Source organism: Rhinatrema bivittatum, chromosome 13 (genome assembly GCF_901001135.1).
Source record: "Rhinatrema bivittatum chromosome 13, aRhiBiv1.1, whole genome shotgun sequence".
NCBI classification, from domain to species: Eukaryota; Metazoa; Chordata; class Amphibia; order Gymnophiona; family Rhinatrematidae; genus Rhinatrema; species Rhinatrema bivittatum.
The window spans coordinates 44,629,197-44,646,464 of record NC_042627.1 but is presented as its reverse complement, the minus strand read 5'-3'; the positions used below and the strand labels follow the sequence as shown (position 1 = coordinate 44,646,464).

The window sequence follows — 17,268 nt, the reverse complement described above, 5'->3', positions numbered from 1 at the left end:
GTCTGGGACTCATTCTATAGATTTAACTATAGATTTAATGGATAATAACTGCTGCTCCATACAGGTTACTCCCATGCCTTCTGTTACAAACGATCTCCCAAATCTGTTGAAAATCATTTATCTATTTATTTATGCTTGATTATGCTTCTCCCTGCTGGCTAGGCATGTTACAAAATCATATCTACCAAAAAGGCGAACCATTACAATTAAATATAAAAGGAAAAAAACACACACACTCCCACCAATCCACCCTACACATAATACTTCCCTCAGCACAGTGTTGCAGTTGGACACTGCTGGCGAGATAGTGGACCCTTGGGCCGGCCTACCTAGGGTGACAGGGTAGGCCAGGGGGCGGAGCCACAAGCTGGAGGTGTTCACCCGGGAACCAGGAACCCCCCGGGAGGAGCCCGTAGGGCACTGGGACCTCGGGACTTGGAATAGAGGCAGAAAGTCCAGGGGCTGAGATAGGCTTAGACCGGGACCAGAGCAAACAGGAAGGATAGGAAGTCGAAGGTACCTGGGTAGCAGGGGACCGGCTGTACAGGGCCGAGGGCCGGCTGAAGGCAGGGCAGCGGGCGGCAGCGGAGTCTGTAGCAAACTGGAGGCTGAAGCAGGCTGTAGGCTGAAGCGGAGTCGGTGGCAAACCGGAGGCTGAAGCAGGCTGTAGGCTGAAGCGGAGTCGGTAGCAAACCGGAGTCAGAAGCAGGAAACGTGGAGATCACCAGGAACGCAACTAAGAACAACTATGGAGTTGTGAACCTCGTTGCAAGGCGATGAGAGAGAGTTTGAGCGCCGGTTATATCGGGGCTTGGGCGTGACGTCAGCAGCACGGGCGGGGCCAGGCTTCCGGGAGTTGAGCGCTCAAGACGCGCGAGACTGACGAGAAACAGGCACATAATGGCGGCTGCCACGTGGAGTGGGAGAAGCTCCCGGGGTCCAGAGCGGGCGGAATGCGGTGATTCCTGAAGCGGAGGTAGGCGGGTTTGAGCCCTAAGCGGAGGGAAGCGGTAGAGACCGCAACACACAGTCCCAGTTTTATAGGTGATCCCTCAAGTAACATCCTGTTTAACAAAAATTAACTTCTTTTACAAGTAGTACCCACCCAGACTTAATAAACGGGCAGCAAAAACAGTGGCAGGCACATTCCACTGTAGCAGGAATAGTACTGAGAACAAAATTCTGGAATTAGTCTAGAGGTCACACAGCAGAACTGAATCCAGGTGCTCAGCTATTGAAGAAACCATCCTTCCAATATTCTCTCCTTGCTGTCTGGAAAAAAAAAAAGATGCATTCTCTTGCTTTAACACAAACAAGCATCCTTTTATGATACTGGCTCTCACCAAAACAGTGACTGGAGCAGAAGACACTGTCAGACCTTGAACTCCAGAAAGAGCTAAGGCTTTATAAATTGTTCGAATCATTTACTAGCTAGACAGAAATCTCAGGCTTGTAATTTTGCATGCAGGCACATACCTTTGAATTGTCTAGTTAATCTGTTTCAAGTTCATGAAAACCTTACCCACTTAAGAGTCCTTGAGCTTTTGCTGGCTATGCACAGAAACAAAAGCATATCTGAAAGGGCAGTACAGAATTAAAATTCAAGCTATCGCACAGCGCTGCTTTTCGTTAAGCATGCAAAATTCTGGGCTTAGGCTTCCTTCAGAACTTTCATTCTCTGCACAGGTAAGTCATTAGGACAGCAATAGGATTAAGCTTTACTTATATTTTTTCCGCTGGCATCCTTCAAAATGACAGGAGCTGCCTACTGTGTCTGTGACTCACTGACATAAAATATAAATGGTATGAAATAGGATTTTACTTAGATGGCTGCACAGTGTGGAAAAAAAAAAGGATGGTTGCTATATTTGAACTTTCTATTCTAGGCTCAATATTCGGATGAAAACAAGACTCTTTCATCTGACACAGACCAGGTAGGAGAGCTAAAGGCTAGCAGAGTCCTTAGCAGATGGTGCAAGCGGTAATACAGCCTGCAGTCACAAATGCTTTAGTATTCTGTGCATTAACTCTGTGCATTTATTTAAAAGTCTTCTAACCCACCTCGTTCAACAAATTTGTCCAGTGTAGGTTAACAAACAAATACTATAAAATATGCATCAGGTTCCATTTCCCCATCTCACCAAGGTTTGCTTTTCTAATTTGCTTTGCTGTTATTTCTTTCATTGATATCCTAGTCTTTTTTTTTTCATTCATTTCTCCTTTCATTTAGTTTGTTCTGTCAATGCATGAAAAACAACGAAGTATGTATTCAAAAGCCAAATATACGGATAACATAATAGTTATTAGGGGTGTGCATTCGGATTGACCGCATTAGTAAAACGCAACTCATATTTTTTTTTTACTTAAAAAATTGATTCGACATAAACGATCGGATTTCCCACATATCGAACATAGATATGTTCGATATGTGGGAAATCGCGATTGTTGAGCCAAAATAAAAATATAAACCCCCTCACCCTCCTTAATCCCCCCCCCCCCCCGACTTACCACAACTCCCTGGTGATGGAGCGAGGAGTGAGGACGCCATTTCTGCAATCCTTGGCGAGAAGCATGTGACGTCGGCGGCACGTCGAGTGACGCCGGCGTCACGTGATTCCCGACTCGTTCGCGCCGGACGGCTCGTTCGGCCCAAAAAGAACTCCTCACTCCTCACTCCTCGCTCAATCACCAGGGAGTTGTGGTAAGTCTGGGGGGGGGATTAAGGAGGGTGAGGGGGTTTAAATTTTTTTTTTGCACATATGTACATATACCCAACTCATTGGATTTTTTTTATGTCCATATTGGCCGCAAGTGGGACCCCCTTTCGGACATAAAAAATATGAACATAAAATTTTGCTCTGCACATCCCTAATAGTTATCCATCTAAATGGCTTACCCAGCTACATTCATCCTTTATCCAGCTAAATTCTAACCAGCTAATAAGTTAGGCAGCTAGAATTTAATCGGATAAGTTAGGAGTTGTCCAGAGGCGTAAGTGGGAGGAGTTGAGTAAGCCAGCTAATTTAACCTGCTAACTCCAATATTCAGAGTTAGCCGGGTGACTTAGCCAGCCAAGTAAGTCTGGTCGAGTCAAAGTGTTGTCCTAAAGTTAGCTGGCTAATTAAAATAGCCAACTATATTCAATAGAGATGTGCTTCGGGTAAAAATTTCATGTCTGGGTTCGTTTTGGTGGGCCCCTGCTGGAATTTTGTTTTTCCCGTGGTTCGGGGTTTTTTTTTCCAGGGGCCCTGATTAACTCAAAAATTAATGTTTACCAAAATTTTGGAAAAAAACTAAATCGTTTTTCGGTTCTCCCGAACCATTCCGAATTAGGAAATTTCGATGAAATTACCTAATTCTGGAAAAACGATTGCACATCCCTAATATTCAATAGTGTGGTTGCATTGTTGAATTTAGCCAGATAAGTTTATCCAGCTAGCTTTGCTATATGGATTGTGTCTGAATAAAACCACAGATGACCAAAATGCAATATTTTCGGCTGTTTCATCCAATTTTCCTACATCTCCTGTATATAACCAATGTACAACATCTGTATATATATTCAGTGTACAACTTCTGTATATAACCATTGTACATATTTCTTCCTCGAATCCCTATTCACATTTTATCCCCATGTATCTGTTTGCACCCTCCCCAGTTACTTAGTTATTTGTTCTGTTACTGCGTTTTACGTTATACACCGTTCTCTGTAAAGGCTATGCCTATATACTTTCTGTTGTAAGTTACTTGTGAACCGGCACGATGTGCAAACGGTTGCCGGTATATAAAATTAAATAAATAAAAAAAATAAATAAAATAAATAAATAATTTATTTTTAAAAGGCAAGTTCCAATGCCATTTATGTAAGTAAATACCAATTTACCTAGCCAAATTGGTCATTTTGAAAATGACTCTTCAGAGCAGCTAAAAAGTATGTGTGCCATGCCCATTACATATACTTTTAGCCACATAAACAAAGGGTGTCCTTTAGATTAACATAGAAACATACATAGAAATGACGGCAGAAGAAGACCAAACGGCCCATCTAGTCTGCCCAGCAAGCTATGCACTTTTTTTTTCTTCCTTTTTCTCTCTCACACCTGTTACTCTTGGCTTCCAGTACCCTCCAGCCCTATTTCCCCTCCACCCCACCACCAATGCAGAGAGCATCGCTGGATCTGCATCCATGTGAACATCCAGCTCAATTAGGGGTAGCAACCTCCGCAACAAGCAGGCCACACCCCCACGCCTGTCTACCCAGACTATACGATCCAGACCCATTGGTTGCCGTCCACACCCCGATCCTCCCTTCCACACTCCCCCTGCCGCTGAAGCAGAGAGCATGCTTGAAAGAGAAGTATCAGACTCTCTCCCTCGCCGAAGCAGAGAGCTACACTGGACATGCACTGAAAGTAAAGTATCGGCCCAGCTTCACCTCGCTTCCCTGTGAATAAAAAAAAATTTTTTTTAATTTTTATTTTTCTTCCACATTACATCTTGCCATTGAAGCCCAGAGCCATGATGGAGTCCCATCAACCCTGTGCATGTACACTGAACAAGGGCAAGGCATTATCTCCAGGTAGTAGCCCCATTTCCGCAAGAGCCACATTAACTATCAACAAATATTGAATAAGCCTAATAATTGGTAATACCTATAGCCTATGAACTCACTGTTAATTTTACATACTGTTACCTACCCCTGTTTTTTTTTTAATTTGGAGATGGCAGCCCTCCATCCTTCCGCTCCGTGAAGGTGGAACACCAACCACTGGCCACTGGCATCCCGCTCCGTGAATGCCTCTGTGGCTACTGCCGCTCCGTGCAGTGTTTTGCTGCCTCCTCTTTATACATGTCCTCTAGACCTGATGGATCCACAGTGTTTATCCCACGTCCCTTTGAAGTCCTTCACAGTTTTGGACTTCACCACTTCCTCCGGAAGGGCATTCCAGGCATCCACCACTCTCTCCATGAAGAAATACTTCCTGACATTGGTTCTTAGTCTTCCTCCCTGGAGCCTCAGCTCATGACCTCTGGTTCTGCTGATTTTTTTCTGACGGAAAAGGTTTGGCGTTGTCTTTGGATCGTTAAAGTTTTTCAAATATCTGAAGGTCTGAATCATATCACCCCTGCTCCTCCTTTCCTCCAGGGTGTACATATTTTGCGAGCTGTTCTGAATAAGGATGATGCTAGGGCATGGGTGGACAACTCCTGTCCTTGAGAGCCACCAACCAGTCGAGTTTTCAGGAGACCCCTAAGGAATATACACAAGAGATATCTGCATGCAACTGAGCCAATATGCATGCTTACAGGTGATGCCATGCAACACAGTGCTGGTGGAGGCCTGCACAAATGTCAGGCATCGGAAGAAAATATATTGGCAACATTAATCATTTCAGTGTATGAATAGATGTAACAGAGGCAGAAACCTTGAAAATGGATGAAAATTGGTGCCAGTTGAGAAAGAAAATAACATGCAAAGCAGAGAAGTAATGTCATATTGTGAAAGGGCTGGTCTGTCTAAATGCCCAGCGCTTCTTCATATCTATTGCCAAAAACAGTTCCTGCCAGTTCATTATTACTAGCAACAGTAACGTGGGATAGACTTAGTTTTTGGGAACTTGCCAGGTTCTTATGGCCTGGATTGGCCACTGTTGGAGACAGGATGCTGGGCTTGATGGACCCTTGGTCTGACCCAGTATGGCATGTTCTTATGTTCCCACAGTTTATCAGTGATATTTTGTGCTACAGCTAAAAAATATTTGGTGCACTAGTGTTGCTCTTTACTCTTATTGAATCCATCTTCAACTATTTGTGCTGAGCATGCTTTTGCTGTAAAGGGTCAGAGAAGCTGGCTGAATTATTTTTATAGCCACAGTGAGCAGCTCTGCAGTATTTCCCTGCTCAGTTTTCATTTTCTTTAAACAGAAATGAGTGCCAAACTTAGGGAGCTTTTCTTCTGACACCAACTCACTGATGCTTTTATGGTACGGAATGTTTGAAAATATTAGCATAATAGTTTTATATTTTTACCTCACAGCTCTAGTGCTATAATTAGAGTTAATTCTTCAAAGAATTAATATTGCTTACCTGTATAAAGTTTATGAAGTTATAGCTCCTTTCATCAAACATTCATCATAAAGCTTCAACCAGCAGTAGGAAACTAGGCATCCCTTTTCCTTTCTCCCTCCAGAGGTTCATATAAATTTGTTTTTATTTCCCCAGTATTATTTTGTGTTAAAAATAAGTGAGTGATACACACTCTGAAAAATACCTGCCCCAGGGGAACTGGAGGCTGCAAAGAAGAAAATATTAAGAACTAGAATAATGAGGTTTTGATCTGTAAGAAGCATATTACGAGGCTAGTGCAGTAATGGTTTTCAGTCTCATCATACTTAATTTGTATTTCTGTGTAGACGCCTATTGTTAAATAAAAAAATCAGCAAGTGAATTTAGGACAAGCCCACATCTGCTCTGCACCCAAAGTAAAGTCCTGGAAATCACTGGAATATATTAAGCAGCATTCTAGAAACTGAAAAGGTACTAAACTGGATTCTTTACTTTTTATTGGACTATCGTTAAAAATTACATTTTTGGATAATTCAATAAAAGGTATCATAGCTTGCAAAGAAAGCTAGCCAGCTAAGTAAAGAGTTATCCAGCTAGATCAAACCATTTAAAAATTGCTCTTCTCCACGCCTCTAGCCGAGTTTCACTAGCTAGGTAGCCGTATTTAAGCACTGGAAAAACAGATGGAACCAGAACATGCAAACTTAAGACATGGAATGCTGGGTCAGACCAATTACTCAAGCCTTGCATCCTGCCTTCAACAGCAGCCTTTACAAGTCACTTGGAAGTACCCAACAGATTTGCTTATTTATTTAAAAGAGCTTTTATTCTGCAATTTTACAAGTAGATATTGTAGATTACAAAAGAACATACATAATAAAATAACATACAACCCATAACCACTGCACAGCTTTTTGAAAATTACTCCCTTTATGAACCCTTCTGTACTACTAGCTTTGACCACATTATCTGGCAACAAATTTTACATTTTAATTGTACATGGACTGAAAAATGCTTTCCTAAATTTTCTTTAAATCTGCTACCAGTTATTTTCATGGAGTATTCTTTATGTCTTAGTATTATTTGAGAGCTTATTAAACATGTGGATAAAGGTGGGCCAGTTAATATACAGAAGTGTATCTAGATTTCCAGAAAGCATTTGACAAAGCCCCTCATGAGAGACTTCTTATGAAATTAAAAAGTCATGAGATAGGGGGCAGTATCCTGTTCTGGATTGCAAGCTGGTTAAAAGATAGAAAATAGAGAGCAGGATTAAATGATACATTTTCCTAATGGAGAATTGTGAATAGTGGAGTGCTCCAGGGATCTGTTCTGGGACCACTGCTTTTTAATATATTTATAAACGACCTGGAAACGGGAACAACACGTGAGATGGTCAAATTTGCAGATGACACAAAATTATTCAAAGTTGTTAAATCACAAGAGGATTGTGAGAAATTTCAAGAGGACCTTGCAAAACTGGGAGATTGGGCATGCAAATGGCAAATGAAATTTAAGTAGACAAGTGCAAAGTGATACAGTTAGGGACAGGGCCGGAGGAATCACTAGGCGAGCTAGGCCTGTGCCTAGGGCGCCGAGATTTAGGGGGCGCCACTTCAGGCAGCAGAATTTTGAAAGGGCAAAAAGTGCCCCTTCAAAATTCCGCCCAGTACCCACCTCACCCTGCTTCCCCCCCCCCCCCCCCATCATGCCACCCTCCCAACCAGTGGCACCGGTAGCCCCTGTCACATGGTAGGGACTGAAGGCCACCGGCGCCATTTTGATTAGTGGCAGCCAACGACCCGGGAGCGGCAGATCGCTCCCGGGCTCCCCGCTGGACCAGGTGTTTTGTGAGGTTTTTTTGGGGGGGTGGAGGGGGAGGTTGGGAGGGTGGGGGAGTGGCGGCATGTGGTCCCTGTCCCTGGAGTCGGGGCTGCGACCGGGGATGGCACGACAGGGGGGGGGGGGGCGGCGCAAGGCTGAAGGTGCCTAGGGCGCCCAATCCCCTTGCACCAGCCCTGGTTAGGGAAGAGAAACCCAAATTATAACTACAAAATTCAAGGCGCCACATTAGCAGTTACCACTCAGGAAAAGGATCTAGATGTCTTCATTGAAAATATGTTGAAATCTTTGCAGCAGCCAAGAAAGCAAAGAGAATGCTAGGGATTATTAGGAAAGGAATGGAGAATAAAACAGAGAATACCATAATGCCTCTGTATCACTCCATGGTGCGACCTTATCTTGAGTACTGTGTGCAGTCACCACATCTCAAAAGATATAGCAGAATTAGGAAAGGTACAGAGAAGGGCGATCAAAATGATAAAGGTGTAACACTCCTCGAAAGATTGGACCCTTAGTGCTGTGGTGAGGTGGGCACTACCTAGTTTGTAAAGCCCACTAGGCCCACACCAACAGCTGGCGGAAATGCCCTGTGGTGGGACAGGTTAGAGCTTCGCCTATACCAGCCACCTCCCCCACAGGTTGAGCCCTTGGGTTCTGGCAGCTGCCAGGTCTTAGGAGGGTCCCTAGGGCAGTCCATAGGTGAGCATCCAAGGCGGAGCATAGGTCGGGGCAGGCCTCAGACAGCAGTGATGAGTGACAGGCCAGGGATTGAGGCAGGAAGCAGACAGTGGAAACAGAGATCAGGCTGGATGTCAGGGCAGGCAGCAACCAGAGCAAGGTCAGGTCCAAAGCTAGAGCTCAGTTACAGGCAGCAATCAAGGAGAGACTGGATCCAGGTCAGGGTCAGAATCCAGGAAGTCAAGCCAAGGGACAGGAAACAAGAAACAAGATGAGTCAGGGCATAACCCAGACAAGGACAAAGCACAGACAACACAAAGGAACAAGGCAAAAGACGGGAAAGGCAAGAACAAACAAAGCAAGACAACAGGTACAGAGACAAGTAAGGCAGGGCACACCTCAACTTGCAATACGCACTGGGACACGAGGCTCACCAGGGGACCTGTTGGTGAGTCACAGAGAACAGTCTGAAGGGGCCTTAGATAAGCCTAGGCCGGTGATTGTCATTAGCGGGAGCTGCAGCCCTTTCCACTGCAAACCCTTTAAGTTGACTGATGTCCAGCACATGCACTTCTAGGGAATGGCAGATGATGGCGACATCCTGCCATGAGGTTTGTCGGCATCGGGGTGAGTGCAGTGGCTCGCAGGACAGCCCTGCGAGCCGCTAAACAGGACAAAAGGGGATGGAACAAGTTCCCTATGAAGTACGGCTAAAGAGATTAGATTAAAACTCTTCAGCTTGGAGAAGAGACGGTCTATAAAATAAAAAGTGGAATGGAATAAAAAGTGGAATGGAACGAGAAAACATTAATCAGTTGTTTACTCTTTTGAAAAGTACAAAGACTAGGGGATACACAATGAAATTACTATGTAATACATTGTAAAATAATAAAGAAAATATTTTTTACTCAGCGCATAATTAAGCTCTGAAATTGGTTGCCAGAATATGTGGTGAAAGCTATTAGTGTAGCTGTGTTTAAAAAAGGTTTGGGCAAGTTCCTGGAGGAAAAGTACATTAACCATTATTAACGTAAAGTTGCAGAAATCCACTGCTTCGTGTTGGGATAAGCAGCATGGAATCTATCTACCCCTTGGGATCATGCCAGGTACTTGTGACCTGGATTGGCCACTGTTAGAAACAGGATACTGGGCTTGATGGACCATTGGTCTGACCCAGTATGGCAGGTCTTATTTTCTTAATTATCCCCTATTTATCTGTTCTGCCCCATCCGTGATTTTATAAACCTTTAAGAATATAAGAACATAAAAAGTTGTCTTGCTGGGTTAGACTGAGGATCTCTTGGCACTGGATAGCTAGGTTGGTGACTCTCAGGCGCTAGGTAGCTGAGCCAGTGTTTCTCAGCCACTGAGTGGCTGGGCTCCTGGAGCAGGTTGGCTGGGCAAGAGTCTTTCAAGCACTGGCAGAGCCATAGCCAGGCCATTTGGCACCTATGGCCCAAATGAGAATGTGCGCCCTCACCCTGAACACAACATACACCATCATGAGCTTTGATTTTTATTGTGACCCAGAAGTTTCCTCCTGCTTCTCAGGGCTTCCAGCTCAATTGGAACCAGCACAGAGATCCTGGCGCCAGGAGCCTTCAATCACTTTTATCGAGGGTTCTTTATTTCCCCTCCCAACTTTCTTTACTCTTTATCATTACAGTATCAGTTCTGGGCTGGAAGCCATGCACCAGGGAGGGCTCCTTTCAGATCACTGCAATCATGGGCCCCCAATCCAACCACTAGGTGTCACCCCTCTCCAGATCATGTCCTCCCCACACACAATTAAAAATTATGCATTTATATAATACTAGATTGTACATGAAAAAGATTCTTAGGTAAAAAAAAAAAATCACTTTACGCACAGAGACATCCACACCTAAATTCGCACAGAGACATCCACACACACCTAAATTCGCACACACACCTAAATTCACACAGAGACATCCACACCTTACGCACAGAGACATCCACACCTAAATTAAAATAAAAACTAAAAACATGGCTGTTCCTACAGGCCTACCCCTCTAACTCTTCCCACGCTGTGACGAGTACCTGAATTTTGTGTAATATAGTCACTGATATCTTTGTAATATCATCTGTCTTTCCCCTCCTGATCTTTCACTCTTCAAATCATGTACCCTCTCTGATTAACTTTGTATTATTTACCATTTCATTATTGCCGTCTAACTCCTCCCACCCTTTGATGAATCCCTGAAACTCATGCAACTTATTCACAGAATTATGTTTGTATTATTTACTGTTAATTCCCCTTGATCTAATTTCTCCTGAATTTTATGTAAACAACATGCTTTCTCATATCTTAATCTTTATTTTTCACTATGCCACTGATCCTGTAACTTTGCTACGCCTTACCTTATTTATCAATAGTTTCTGTTCCTTGTTTCATATAGTTCCTTGTTTTGCACATAGTTATAGTTACTGTTCCTTGTCTCATATAGTTATTGTTACTGTTCCATGTAAAGGCCATGTCTAAAAGTTCCAAGTTATTTGTAAACCGATACGATGTGCAAACGGATGTCGGTATATTAAAAAATTCTAAATAAATAAATAAATAAAATGTATATTTACATGCATTGTTGTGGTGCCAACCAGAAAACCCTACAAAACAGACACTTGGAACCTATATGGTATTAGGCCCATGGTAGCATGGTGGTGTTATTTATTTAACAATATTTGTTACCCACCGCTCCAATGATTGTAGCAGGGTACAGATAAAGCCATGAGCACACTGAATTACAATTACAATATATTAAATCTCCCAGACCAAAACACACTAACTGCCAGCACTCAAAAAGTAAGAAGCTACCTATGAAAGGGCAACACTACAAATATTACACCAGGCCCTAAAACATCAATACACCTGCTATTAGGGAAACAACAAGCCAGGCTGTTATAGATCCCCACATAGACACTACATGCCAGCAGAACACTTCACCTTGTTCACACATCCTGAACACAGATACACCCTCACCAAACACTGAATAGAGAGACCATAAAGTATAAATAGAAACATGCAGACAAAAGCTGAACTGTAAACTACAACAAGTCAGATTTTGTATGCAGTGCAACTATGGAAAAACAGAATCACCATTCCTCATAAAACATCAAACAATAAAATCAAGAAATTTAAATCATGATAGTAAAAGCATACGAATAAAAATTAGATATATTTCAATAAACTGACAAATAGAACATCCAATAATTAAAAACTCATCTCTATCCATTTCCAAATATCAATAAAATATTTTCAAATGACTTGAGATTGTCATGGATTAGCAGGGAGAGAGGTGGTGATTGTAGCGTACAAACTTATTCTCACACTTGCTCAATCATATATACACATATTCATTTGTTTAGTCATTCATGTGCTTAGTCTCACACACACACACACTCATGCATTCTTTCACATGTTCATTCATTCACACACGCTCATATGCTCAATTTTATATACACACATGCTTTTCTCCTCTCGCTCATAGCTCAACTAAATACACAAACACTCATTCACACTTTCATGCTCAACCATCACACACACTTATATGCTCAATTATACATGCTCATAAACTCTTACATGCTCAATTATTCACGCATGTTCATACCCTCACACATGCAGAATCATTCACACATGCTCATACGCTCTCTTACATGTTAAATTATACACATGCTCTCACATGTTCAATAATATACACTCATACACTGTCTCACATGCTCAGTCATATACACAAACACACGCTTATACCTCCTCTCTCTCTCTCTCTCTCACATGCTCAATCATTCACACACACGCTCATATCTCTCTCACTTCAATGCTTCTTGGCATCGGGTGGGCCACACTGCTCTTCATTGGTGCTCCTTTAGGCCCTGCTGCACTACTCCTTATTGATGAGCTGGGAAAGGGTAGGAGGAGGCCAATGCTTTTTGTGGCCCTCTGGGCCACGCTGCTCTGCACTATTGGGTCAGGAAGGTGGAGACCGATGTGTGTTTTGTGGCACTGCTCTTCATTGCTGGGACAGGGAGAAATCAGGAGTGTAGGCTGTGCTGCTCCACACTATCAGGGCGGGGAGGAGGAGAAGATCGGGTTTTTTTATGGCGCTGTTCTTTATTGCCAGGACGAGAAGGGATCAGGAGTGTGGGCCACACTAATCAGGGTGGCAGGGAGGGAAGAGGAGGGTTTTTCACAGCCCCACAGGCTGTGCTGCTCTTCATTGTCGGGGCAGGGGAGGGATCAGGAGTGCAGGCCACGCTGTTCATTACTGGGCATCGTGAGGGAAGAAGAGAATGATAGTTTTCACAGCCCCACAAGCCACACTACTCTTTACTGCCAGGGCAGGGAGGAGGAAGCCGATAGTTTTCACATGACAGTACCCCTGCTGGATGGCACTTATGGCCGAGGCCATATCGGCCATAGGCTAGCTACAGCTCTGGGCACTGGGGAGCTGGGTCAGAATCTCTCTGGCGCCGGGCTGGAATTGCCAAGCCAAAATCCTCCTGGAGTGTGTTGGCTGAAATAGCCTCACCGGAATCCTCCTGGAGTGGGTTGGCTGGAGCAGGCTGTCAGAGTCTCAATTTGAGTGTATTGCAAGTCAGAAAGGTCTTTGCATCCACAGGGTTGAGCACTTTGCACCTCACACACTTCCACTGGGCTGGGTTCAGGAAGCCACACTTAGTACATTCCAGGAATGGTGGCAGTATCAGACATTGACACTGGTAACAAAAATAAGCAGTGGGACAAAATTTTTTCTTTGCTCACCAGGTTGACGGGGGTCTTGCACCCACTCCTTTGGAGGTATGTTTGGCCCTGTCTATAGAAAACATTTTGCAAGTAGGCTTAATACCAGTTTAGCACTAGCTATGTGGATTTTCAAGAGATTACACATGTCCTGTTAAGATGACTGTGACCAGTTAGTGGAAAAAATAATGGGTTCTCGATGTGTAGAGATGATCACAACTATACATATATATATATTTGTAGTACTGATCTACTATGTTATTCCTGTTTTCTTTCAAACTTACTAAAATATTTTATAAATGATATATTAGGTATTTAAAATTTGCACTATACATTACTACAATGTTTGTACTTCCTATATTTATTTTTATGTTTTTATGTTATTCTATAATTTTGAAATATTTAAATGGTCAAGAAATTTGTTAAATATATATATTGTGAATATACAAATATATATATATATATTATTTTTTTTTGTAGTGTCTGTACTTAGCTTCCCATGGGCAGGTATGGATACAAATTCTATGAGCTGATATTTTCCCACAATCCGCCCCTGTTAAAGTCTGTTTAAATCTTCACAAGGCAGCAGTGATCCTCACTACCCCTATTTCAAATGGCACCGGCAGACTGATGCTGGCCCTATGGTTACTTTGTTTCATATCAAGTGGCACTATCCAGATGCAGGCTGGCAATGTTTTGAAAGGAAGAAAGTAATAATGGCCTCAGTCTGCCAGTGCAATTTGAAGGAGCAGCAGTGGCTTGCTTTTTTGCAGACTAGGGTGAATGACTAAATAGTTTCATGCTATTTATTTTCTCTGAGCCTTTATGAAGTCTTGAAATCACATGAAATGATTTTACTTTGGGATCTCATCATATTTATTGTAATGGTGGTGGTGGTGCTGATAAATACCTTGTATGTCTCAGGTGCTAATAGTCCCACTATAGTGACTGTAACATTCTTGACATGGTACTGCGTTGGTCTGTTGTTGCCTTCTGCAGTTCAGAGGACCCAGTCTTCCCTGCTGCTCCTCCTCCATCCGGCAAGCCAGGTCAACTCTGCTTAGCTTCTGAGATCTACCAAGGTTACACTCTCCCAAGTCCAGTGTTCCTGGGGGTTCACAGTAGTTGATACAGTATGTAAATTTGAAAATGCCACTCTTATCTTTGCCATTTATATCTGCTTCCCCCCCCCCCTCCCCTCAGCAGTCTACACCATCCCCTACCCCTTCAGGAAGCGTAGGACACCTCACCAGCCCAAGACCTGAAGGGGTTGACTTTTTGTAAGGCGCGCACTCAGCACTGCTGCTGGTTTGGCAGGGGCTGCCACAGTGGTAGCGGCCACTTTCTCTCCCCTCCCCAGATCTGAGGGTAAAAACCTCCTCCTCCAATGCATTCAAGTCCAGACAGACCCTAACAGAAAGGAATCAGAACCTGGAAACCCCACAGAGCACTTTGGCCTGAGTCATTGAGCCAGCCCCAAAATGTGACTCATTTATATGGGATTTATATGTGCTTTCCAGGACAATGACCAATGAGCACTTAAGAAGACATACAATCAGGGTGACGATGTAAAGCTAGATGGAAAATTAACAATATAATTGATTCTATACAGGGATAGATGCAAATGGAAAATGTGACCTCATCTAACACTTCCCACTTGTGAAGACAGCCCAGTGCTTCTCATAAAGTACAAGTGCACGAAAATTAATCATCCATGAAACCTTCCACTTTTTGTTGCCAGAGACCACATCTAGATTGTGCCCCACCTCATTCATCTTACCATAGCTTACAATGTTTCTAATTCACTAAAGTGTAACTTTGCAAATAAAATTATATTGTAGATCATTATAAATGAAACAGTTTATGCCAGATAATTATTTTAACTCTCTCAATCCCCCTTCCCTCGGCACTGAAAAATGAACAAAAGAGAATGCAATAATTTTGTTACTCAATCTTTTCTAAGCATCAGTTCAGATAGCTTCACTTAGCAAAATTACTTCCTTTCTTTGAAGTACGCCTTGACTATTTTACCCCTAGTTCTTTTCCTGATATTTTTGCCTTCAGATTCTTTGGTTTTGCCATTTTTTTTTTGTCTTACAGAGTTTTTTTCTCTGTACAGTTTTGTGGCCAAGTGTAGCTTTTTCTTTAATCACTAGGCTCTGATTCATAGAACAGAAAAATACATGTGTATAGTCTGCCAGGGGTTTTCTTGTTTTTAAGTACATTCTTTCAATGCCAGAAGCAAATGCTTCTGGGCTTGATGAGCAACACCAGACAGGAACAGACTGAGTCACCAGAAAGGAAGAGGGAAGGGAGACAGTCCTCGAGAAGAGCAAAGCATGCCAGAGTAAAGATTTAAAAAAAAAAAAAAAAAAAAAAGAGGAAGAAAAAAGTCAAGATTTTCAGGTGGCAATGCAGATAGCCAAGCAACCTTTAAAGGGATTCTATTATTTTATTTACATTGTATGTGCTTTACTTTTCTCTGAGGTGCATGTTCAGAAGTGGAGAGTGAGAATTTATCAGGGTAAACTTTATCCAGGTAACTGTAGGCCAATTGTTTTATCTGACCAGACTTACCCACACAAGTCTAGCTGAGTAGCACTCAATATCAGCACTACCTGGTTAATAATAAACCCCACTCCCAGGAACACAATTAAATGTTTTGTCTGGGAAATTGAAAGCTACGTAGACTACACCCGCTCTTGAATAATGATCTCTCTGGTGTCCCTTTTCAGCCAGTGCCCACCCAGCCTGCAAAATTAGCCAGATAAACTTATCCAGCCAGCTTTGGCAGCATATTGAATGGCTACTTTGGACTGCTCCATAGAATAAACAGACTTTGTGGCTAGCTTGAAATTCTGCCCTAGAATTCTAAACTTGCTTCAATAGGCACCAATAGTTCCATTTCATTTGTTTATCAGGACTGTTGCAGAGTTTGATTTTTTTTTTTCCATCATGGCACACGTCCCTATGTCTCACCTGGAACCTTGACCTCAGTATAAGAAGATGCACCTCTGTGCCTACTGCTAGTAGAATTGCATGGTAATAAAGGCAGAGTTGCTTTTGTTACTTTGGTGATCTGATTTCATAGTGATAAGGCAGATCAAGACATTGAAGAAATATTAAATGTGTTTTTGACTGCATGCCAGAATCACTCATGCTCATAGGGGTAGATTTTTAAAAAATGCACGTTTGCGTCCTTTTGTTGGCGCACCAGGTGCAAACAAAAGTACGCTGGATTTTATAAGATACGCGCGTAGCCGCGTGTATCCTATAAAATCCTGGATTGGCGCGCGCAAGGCTGCCGATTTTGGGCAGCCGGCGCGCGCCGAGCCGCGCAACCTGCCTCCGTCCCCTCCGAGGCCGCTCCGAAATCAGAGCGGCCTCGGAGGGAACTCTCTTTCGCCCTCCCCTCACCTTCCCCTCCCTTCCTCTACCTAACCCACCCCCCCCCCCCCGGCCCTATCTAAACCCCCCCTACCTTTGTCCACGGATTTACGCCTCCCGGAGGGAGACGTAAATCCACGCACGCCAGCGGGCCACTGGCGCACCGAGACGCGACCCGGGGGCAGTTCTGGAGGGCGCGGCCATGCCCCCGGACCGCCCAGGCCGAAACCATGCCCCCGAAACGCCACGTCCCGCCCCCAAAACGCTGCGCCGGCAGGCCTATGGAAAATAGGCACCCGGCGCGCAAGGCCCTGCTCGCGTAAATCCGGGCGAATTTACGCGAGCAGGGCTTTTAAAATCCGCCCCATAGTGTGTGAAAATAAGATCAAAGAGGGGTATGTGCTGTCCCTTTAATAGTCAATGAGAAAAAGGGCAAAAGGAAGGAAGCGACCTCTTTGATGATGCATGCATAGAATGATAATTGTAGTTCCTTGCTTCCAAAAAGATCTAAGATCATATTAAAGAAAGAGCAAAAAGGG

At 43.4% G+C, this 17,268-nt stretch overlaps 1 long non-coding RNA gene across 1 annotated transcript in view; it reads left to right on the top strand.

Moving 5' to 3' along the window:
• Window positions 1–1,575: 1,575 nt before the first annotated feature.
• The window catches only part of LOC115074895, a 77,339-nt gene continuing 61,646 nt past the window's right edge, over window positions 1,576–17,268 (top strand). The window contains exons 1-2 of the long non-coding RNA XR_003852362.1: window positions 1,576–1,686; window positions 1,887–1,934. This is a non-coding gene — a long non-coding RNA (uncharacterized LOC115074895). The remainder of the gene's footprint in view (window positions 1,687–1,886; window positions 1,935–17,268) is intronic.